The sequence below is a fragment of the Helianthus annuus genome, chromosome 9 (assembly GCF_002127325.2).
Source record: "Helianthus annuus cultivar XRQ/B chromosome 9, HanXRQr2.0-SUNRISE, whole genome shotgun sequence".
Taxonomy (NCBI): domain Eukaryota; kingdom Viridiplantae; phylum Streptophyta; class Magnoliopsida; order Asterales; family Asteraceae; genus Helianthus; species Helianthus annuus.
The window spans coordinates 97,378,892-97,388,587 of NC_035441.2; positions in this window are offsets into that span (position 1 = coordinate 97,378,892).

The following is a 9,696-nucleotide window of genomic DNA, read 5'->3' on the forward strand; positions in this document are numbered from 1 at the left end:
TTGATAAATAAAATGTAACTTTAATTTCCATGGTTATGAAACAATTTATTCTGTCTCAACACTCCCCGACGTTTCCGCCGCAGTTGCATGTTATACGCGGTCGGGGTGTGACAGAAGAGTTGGTATCAGAGCCAATGGTTATAGGGAATTAGGTTATCAGTAATGCTTTGACCTAGACTATAACTTTCTAGGACCCTAACACAAGTTATCTTGTGTTTAGATTTTAAAACATGCACTTCGCCTATCCTTAGGTGATAACCACAACGAGAACATCGATTCCGAACCCGCTTTGAAAATTAATCATCTGTCCTAGGATGATTGATTACTAGGTTTTGAACCCTCTGTTATATGGTTTTGAACCCCTTTGAATTTTCAAAAATCTCGTCAAGGCTTCGGGTTTTAATAGTGTGAACACGTGCGAACTGGAAGAGTGAATGCCTGTACCCTGAGTTTTCTGTCTAAAGCTAGAGTGTTCGTACAAATCCACATAATCAGACCAGTCACTCTTACCTGGGAACTCTTGGGGTGAGTGTTCACTTATAGGCGAACATGTCTTCGCGATACATTATTTTTGACCCATTTACTTTGATTAGACATTGTGTGTCGCTTGTTTGCTTTGCGATGCGTAACCACCATCTTTGCTTTTGCTGATTTTGTTTCATCTCATTCTCTTCATCCAATCATCTCACTCGTTTCCTTTCATGTTTTCCTCTTCTAGAATGCCTCCTCGACGCGACAATCAGGTAGCAAATGCCGAACTGGCAGAAATTATTGCACAGCAAATGGCTGCTGCACTCCCAAACCTCTTTGCTCAATGGAACCAAGCCAACAAAAACAACAATGCTCCATGCAATTTCAAGAATTTTAACTCGGCTAAACCACTCAAGTTTAGTGGTTTCGAAGGAGCAACTGGGCTTCTTCAATGGTTCGAGAGCATTGAGAATACTTTTCGCCACGTTCAGTGTCCGGAGAATCGCAAGGTCGAGTTTTCTTCGAGCGTGTTTCAGAAGAGGGCTCTTACATGGTGGAATGGGGTAATGAGAGACCGTGGTGCAGAAGTTGCTCTAGCTCAGACATGGGCTGAACTTAGAGCTCTTATGATGAGGGAGTTTTGTCCTCGTCATGAACAACGAGCATTGGAGAAGGAGTTTGATGACTTGAAACAAGATAGTGGCGAGCACAGGGCATATACTGATAGGTTTGAGGAGTTGAGTCTGCTTTGCCCGACTATGGTTGCCCCACTCGACAAGGCCATCGAAAGGTACATCGACGACCTACCTGACTTAGTGCAAGACATCATTACTGGTAGTAACCCTACCACACTCCGTCAGGCGATCGAGTTATCAGCGACATTGACTGAGTCACAGATTCGGAAAAATAAATTACACAGGAAGGGTGACAAGGGCAAGAAACAGTCGTCTGACAAGGAAGATAGCAAGAAAGGTCAAAACAAAAATGGAAAGGATTCTGGTTCATCGAAAAGAGCAAGGAAGCGTAAGGCTTCCCAAAACTATGCTGTCATTGCCCAAGCTAGCCAGGCGGCTCCCAACCAACCCGCACAGCCTCCAGCGAAGAAGCCCTATTCAGGGAATGCACCTTTGTGCAATAGATGCAACAGTCACCATCAGCCGCAACATCAGTGCCGTTTCTGTACTAACTGTGGGAAGTCAGGTCATCTTGCCGATGTTTGTCGGTTTGCTCAAAATCGCGCAGTTCAGAACCGGGCTCAACAAGTTGCTCAGCCTCCTGCTCAGCAACAGGGTCAAGCTGCACGACCACACTACCCACCAGGTGCTTGTTGTAACTGTGGGGATCTGACCCACTACAGAAATCGGTGCCCAAGGCTAGCCAACCAAAATCAGAATGCCAATCAGAATCAGGCTAAGGCTCAAGGTCGAGTCTTCAACATGAATGCACAAGAGGCACAAGCAGATGATAATGTGGTGAACGGTACGTTCTTTATTAATAATCAGCCAGCATCTGTTCTTTTTGATTCGGGTGCCGATAAGAGTTTTGTGTCGTTATCTTTTGAACCATTGCTTCGAGTGTCTAGAACGAAACTAGGTAAACCTTTGACAGTAGAAGTGGCTAGTGGTGAACCTATTGTTCTTGATTCTATTCTCCGCAACTGCCAATTGAACCTTAACAACCATCTTTTTCCTATTGACCTCACGCCTATGCAACTTGGAAGCTTCGACGTTATTGTGGGTATGGATTGGTTAGCCAAATATCGCGCAGAGATAGTTTGTTTCGAGAAGATTATTTGCATGCCGCTTTCGTCAGGCGAGATCCTACAAGTTCGTGGTGAGAAACCTGCTGGTGGTCTCAAACTCATGTCTTGTTTTAAAGCTCGGAAGTATCTACGGAAGAACTATGTGGCATTTTTGGCACATGTTGTAGCAGATAAGGGCAAAGGTAAATCTATTCAAGATATTCCTGTTGTTCGGGATTATCCTGAAGTATTTCCTGAAGAGTTACCTGGTCTACCCCTAGCACACCAAGTCGAGTTCCGTATTGATCTCGTAACTGGTGCAAATCCCATTGCCAGAGCTCCATACCGTCTTGCACCATCTGAGATGCAAGAGTTGTCTAAGCAACTTCAGGAACTCTCCGACAAAGGTTCTATCCGTCCTAGCTTTTCACCTTGGGGTGCTCCCGTTCTTTTTGTCAAGAAGAAGGATGGATCTTTTAGGATGTGTATCGATTATCGTGAGCTTAACAAGCTTACCATCAAGAATCGATATCCCCTACCTCGCATTGATGATCTCTTTGATCAATTGCAAGGCGCTTCTTATTTTTCAAAGATTGATCTGCGATCTGGATATCATCAACTCCGTGTGCATGAAGAAGATATTCCCAAGACAACGTTCCGTACTCGTTATGGGCATTATGAGTTCACAGTCATGCCATTCGGTTTGATTAATGCTCCTGCTGTTTTCATGGACTTAATGAATAGGGTCTGTAAACCTTATTTGGATCAGTTCGTCATTGTTTTTATTGATGACATTTTAATATATTCTAAGATGCGAGCTGATCATGAGAAACACCTTCGTCTTACTTTGGAACTCCTAAAGAAAGAGCAACTTTTCGCCAAATTCTCCAAGTGTGAATTCTGGCTTAAAGAGGTTCAATTCTTAGGACATATTGTCAACGAACAAGGTATTCATGTAGATCCCTCCAAGATCAGTGCGATTAAGGATTGGGATACGCCTACTACTCCTACTGAAGTTCGTTCTTTTCTTGGTCTAGCGGGTTATTACCGCCGATTCATTAAGAACTTCTCGAAGATTACAGTTCCTCTAACTGCTCTAACTCAGAAGAACAAGCCATTTGATTGGGGATTCAAACAAGAGGAAGCGTTTCTGACTTTGAAACAAAAACTTTGCGACGCGCCTGTCCTAACCTTGCCTGAGGGCAATGATGATTTCGTCGTTTATTGCGATGCATCTAAATTAGGTCTTGGCTGCGTCCTGATGCAAAGAAACAAAGTCATAGCATACGCATCGAGGCAGTTGAAGATACATGAGAAGAACTACACCACTCATGATCTTGAGTTGGGCGCAGTTGTCTTCGCTATTAAGATTTGGAGACACTACTTGTACGGTACAAAATGTGTGGTTTTCACAGACCACAAAAGTCTTCAACATATCTTCAATCAGAAAGAACTCAACATGAGGCAGCGACGCTGGGTGGAACTTCTAAACGACTATGACTGCGAAATTCGCTACCATCCTGGTAAGGCGAATGTCGTGGCCGATGCTTTGAGTCGCAAGGGACGTACTATGCTTCATTGTGTTCGTGTCCAATCTGTTGTTCAAGCTCAATCCGATATCCAAGCACGTATTTCTCAGGCTCAACAAGCTTGTGTTTCACAAAGATTGATGGATAAGGAATTTCCTTATCACATAACACCTGCTCTTGAACTGAAGGACAATGGATCGTATTACTTCATGGATCGTTTGTGGGTCCCAAGCCAAGATAATCTTCGTACCTTGCTTATGGATGAAGCCCATAAGTCTCGTTATTCTATTCATCCTGGCTTAGATAAGATGTATAAGGATCTTCGTATTCAGTATTGGTGGCCTGGTATGAAGAAAGACATTGCCTTATATGTATCAAAATGCCTTACTTGTCTTAAGGTTAAGGCTGAACATCAGCGTCCTTCTGGTTTATTAGAACAACTAGAGATCCCAGTTTGGAAATGGGAAAACATTACTATGGATCTCATTACTAAACTCCCGCGCACAAAGAAAGGTCACGATGCCATCTGGGTAGTTGTTGATCGTCTTACTAAATCAGCGCATTTCTTGCCAATCCGTGAGGATTTTTCGGCTGACAAACTTGCTCAAATCTACGTGGATGAAATTGTAGCTCGACATGGTGTTCCTTTGAACATCATTTCTGACAGAGATGCTCGTTTCACTTCTCATTTTTGGAGAACCATGCAATCTGCTATGGGGTCCCAACTTAATCTGAGCACAGCTTATCATCCACAAACGGATGGTCAATCTGAAAGAACAATCCAGACACTGGAGGATATGCTTAGAGCTTGTGTGATCGATTTTGGTGGTAGTTGGGATTCATATCTTCCATTGATTGAATTCTCCTACAACAACAGTTATCACTCCAGCATCAACATGGCTCCTTTCGAAGCTCTCTATGGTCGAAAATGTCGTTCACCAGTCTGCTGGAATGAGATCGGCGAGGCCCAACTTACTGGACCTGCCCTCATTTTAGAGACAACAGGTAAAGTTAAGAAAGTTCGTGATAACCTTCAGACAGCTAGAAGCCGTCAAAAGAGTTACGCGGACCTAAAACGCAAGCCCTTGGATTTTCAAGTCGGTGATCGTGTATTACTTAAGGTCTCACCTTGGAAAGGTGTGATCAGATTCGGAAAGAAAGGAAAACTTGCACCTAGATACGTTGGACCATTCAAGATCGTCGAAAGAATCGGTAAGGTAGGCTACAGACTTGAGTTACCTCCTGAACTTGGAAATGTTCATCCAACCTTTCACGTGTCCAATCTCAAGCGGTGTTTAGCTGATGAGAACCCCCACATACCGCTTGACGAAATTCGTGTTGATAAAACACTGAAATTTGTTGAGAAACCGGTAGAAATCATGGAACGTGAAGTCAAGTGGCTTAAACGCAAGCGCATTCCTTTGGTCAAAGTTCGCTGGGAATCTAAACGTGGACCCGAGTTACTTGGGAACGCGAAGATCAAATGAAGGCAAAATATCCGCATCTTTTTCCACGGGTTTCCTCTAAATAAATTTCGGGACGAAATTTCCACAAGTAGGGGAGACTGTAACATTTGTGCTCGAAATCATTATGAACAGTTCAATTATCAATAAAACAATGTTATTTTGACTTTTGCTCGATTTTAAACTCTACATCGCTTTCTGGGGAATTATACGCAAACTGGTGCGTAAACGTACTCAGTTTAATGCGACAAACACTCCAGAACATCAACATATACTCAACATACCTTAAATAACCTTTACACAACTTAGAAATAAGTTTTGAAGGCTTTGGTATGGCAAAAATAAGTTAATTCGCTTACAGGGACTAAACTTGACAAACTGCGAAAGTATGCCAATTTGAACTGTAACAAACATTCCGGAACATGTCCATAAGTTAAACATACCATAAATATCCTTTACATAGCTTAGAAATAGGCTTTGAGAGGTTCGGTGTGCTAAAATAAACTTTTGGGTCATTCAGGGACTAAAAGTGTCAAAAAGTGCACAAGTTTGCACTTTCGCGCATAACTTACGTTCTGATTACATCCGGACATCCAAAAATTTATGTAAGCATCATAATACTATGCCTTAGTGTTTGGCATGAGAAAAATCCATTCGTCGCGCAATTTGGATCATTTTTCGCGCTTATGCGCATTCCGTCGTAATTAAGCGAACATCGCGTTCGTACGACCAAACGAACTGACATCCGGAATATTTTTGAGCATGTTTCATGTCCACAATCTATAGGCATCATTTTAGGGCCTTAAAGTTGGCTTTACGGGCCTTAGAAGTGTTGGAAATGGCTTAAATATGCAACAGGGACTAAAACTGTCATTTCTGAAAGTTGTGCAGATCAGACAAGGCCAGGCGGCCTGCCTGAGTTTTGCCTGTATCCTGACGCGGGCCGCGTGAGCTGTGCAGATGCAGAAACTCGTTTTTTTGCTGATTTTGGCCTTTCAATCACTCCAAAGGGCAATGCCCTTTCACAATCTCTGGAGTTAGGGTCACTATATGATACCACAACATCTTGACAAGTGTACGCATGAGATCGTGGCACGATATTCAAGAAACGATCCTAACGGTCTTGCTTTTCCTATAAATACCCCCCCCCCCCATTTGTGTTAAAACCCATTCGTTCTTTTAATCGCTTTCTAGTGCTAAAGTCAAACTTTGTTTGACTTTCTGTGTTGACCAGCTTATGGTCAATGATGTGTGTAAAATGCAACATATAAATCACATCAATTAAGGCATAAAACTAACCCTTTTTAAGTACTAATGTTGGAAAAAGAGTGTTTTTGTCTTCCTTTTGTATTTTCAGGATGAAATGAGCTCAAAATCACAAAAGAAGCAAAAAGGCAGCTAATTCTAGCATAAATACAAGAAAAGGAATTAAAGTAGACTGCCCGGACTCTCAACGGCACCTCCCAAGGCAAAGAAGAGAAAACAGAGTCTGAACACGCCCCGTGTCCAGCGAACACGGGGGCGTGCCCAGGAAGCAGCAGAAAAGACAAACCAGTAGAAGCTTCCATTGCCCACCACGGGGCCGTGTCCAGCGGGCACGGGGGCGTGGTGAAAGTACAGCAGGCGCATTAATTGTAATTGCGAATTACAATTAATGAAGAGAGAGAATGTCAGACGGGCACGGGGCCGTGTCCAGCGGACACGGGGCCGTGTCCAGCCTTCTGTTCAGCCTATAAATAGAGGAGCTTGGTTTCATTCTCTCTCATCCCTTGGCACACCACCTCTCTCACACTTCATCCACCACCCACCACCACCATAACACCATCATCCACCACCATCATCCATTGTCCATCGTAGAGTGTGTGAGTCGTCTCGGGATCCAAGATTGATAGTAAGAGTTCTTGACAATCAAGGCCATGTTTGCCTAAGTCTCTTACATCACTTGGTGAAGACAAGTGTTTAGTATAATACTTTTTATTTTTAATCTTTTGCACTTTTTATTTGGTTTTGTATTAATGACTTTAATAACTAGTTACTTATGTTGAAGGTGATCTTTCCTTATCGTTTGTCCGTGGTGTCTTGGCATTATTTTACTGTCTATATAAAATAAAAGATTTTCACCATTCATATCTCCACGGTCTATATGGAGGTATGTTGGCTACCTGGTCGGGGGTTAAGGGAACGGTTTGGTAAGGGTCTTGCCCTTGTTCAGCGTTTAGAGGTCCTGCTTGGGACCTGGGTCAAATTTAGTAGGATCTCCTTCAATGCCCATAGGTATTGGATGGCGGGGATCCAAACTCTTTGACCCCCTCATAAGTTAACTACTATTAATACTATAACCCGGCTATTTAGGACTGTATCCCTGCTGACTCAGACTACTTAGCCGAGGGTAACGTCACCGCCGAAAGCGGGGCCTACCACAATTTGCATTAATAACTTAATTCATTATCTTTCAATAATCCGACCCTTTAGGATTGTATCCTTGCTGACTCAAACTACTGGGTTGAGGGTAACGTCGCCTTCAAAAGAGGGGCCTACTACAATAACTAAGATAATCTCTTAAACAAGTGCAAAAGTGCGAAAATAATCAAAGGTTATACTAATACACGTGTCGGATCCAAGTGATTCATCTTGTCTATCTGTTTTTTATTTTATTTTATTTTTCAGCATTTAGTTAGTTTTTATTTTTCTTAGTTTAAAACATTTTTCTAACCTTTTGATTTGATTAGACGTTGAGGATAAACCGGTACTAAAAGCTCTTGTGTCCTTGGACGACCTCGGTATCTTACCAACACTATACTACGTCCACGATGGGTGCACTTGCCCATATGTGTGTTTAGTGTTAGTGAATATCGTGTTTTATAAATTTAAAACTTGGCTAAAAGTGTAAAAAGGGGCTTAAATACTCATCAAAAATATATTACACTACACACGCATCAAGTTTTTGGCGCCGTTGCCGGGGACACAAGGACTTTAAGAAAGCTTAAAATCGACGGTCTAATCAGTTTTTCAAAACCTTTTCAAAACGCGCGCACATTTTTCTGCATTTTAGTTTAGTTTGCATTTACAGTAGCCTAAACACGGGGCCGTGCTCGCTGAACACGCCCCCGTGCTGCATATTTTTAGTTAAATACCCAGATACAGAGTCTGACCACGGGGCCGTGCTCACTGAACACGCCCCCGTGCTCAACGTGACCAGTAACTTTAATTAAAACGCCCAGATACAGACCCTGACCACGGGGCCGTGTTCACTCAACACGGGGCCGTGTCCAGCTTCTGTTTCCGTCTTTATTTTTGTTTTCTGGTCCCGAGACTCAGTTGTGGTCTGTTGAGTGGTTCTTATGGATCAATACTCAAGAGGTTATAACTACACCTATGATGAGGATGATTATAGAGGTAATTATTGCACTAATTGTCGTAACGCACGCTCGGTTCAATATAATACTTCATATCAACCATCCAATTCATGCAACTACTATGAGGAGCCCAGGTACGAGCCATCAACTTCATACACATCCTATGAAGACCAAAGGTATGAACCTCCTCCCTCAAACTCATATTTTGATGAACCAAGGTATGAGCCTTCATACTCATACTTTGATGACTCAAGATGTGAGCCACCACCTTCATACTCTTATTATGAGGAACCATGGCATGAACAACCCACCTCATATGAGTACTATGAAGAAAAAAGTTTCGACCCTTATCCATCATATACTTACAATGAAGAACAATGGTGTGAACCATCTACTTCATATGAGAATTATGAGGAACCAAGGATCGAACAACCGGATTCAAGCTTTGAGGATCCAAATTCTTTTTCTCTCACCGAAGTAACTAATAGGATATTGAAACAACTTAAAACTATCGAACGTTATATAAAAGAATCTCGCGCAAGGGAAGAGGAATCCCGCGCAAGAGAAGAGTTAAAAAATGATAATAACGTAGAGGTAGTTGAAAGTGTAAAAATGGAAGAACAAGAAAGTGAAAAACCGACACATGAGTTAAACAACGAAAAAGGTGAGTCCGATAATGTTAAAATTCAAGAAGAGTCTAGTTTTGAGGAAATTATTCTCTTGTCACCTACTTTCGAAAATCATTGTTTAATAACCCCTCATGCTAAGTTTTTAAAAGAGTTAAACACTAGTGCTAAAATCAAAGACTTAGTAAGTGTTAAGTTAACTAATGATCAAACCTCGCTAATAAAAGAAGATCCTTTTGAAATTAACATTACACCGGTTCCATGTTTCTTTCAAAATTCATTTATTAGTAATATCACCATCGATAAAGATCTTTGTGTTAACATAATGCCTAACTACATTTTTGAAAAATTAAGTGTTAGTGATTTTACTCCACTTCAAATACCCATTTTTCTATCCGATCGGAAAGTGATAAAATCAATCGGTGTAGTTGAAGATGTTTTGGTTCAAACAAACCAAATGGTGATCCCAACCGACTTCGTCATCCTTGATGACGCCCCATTAGTCTTGGG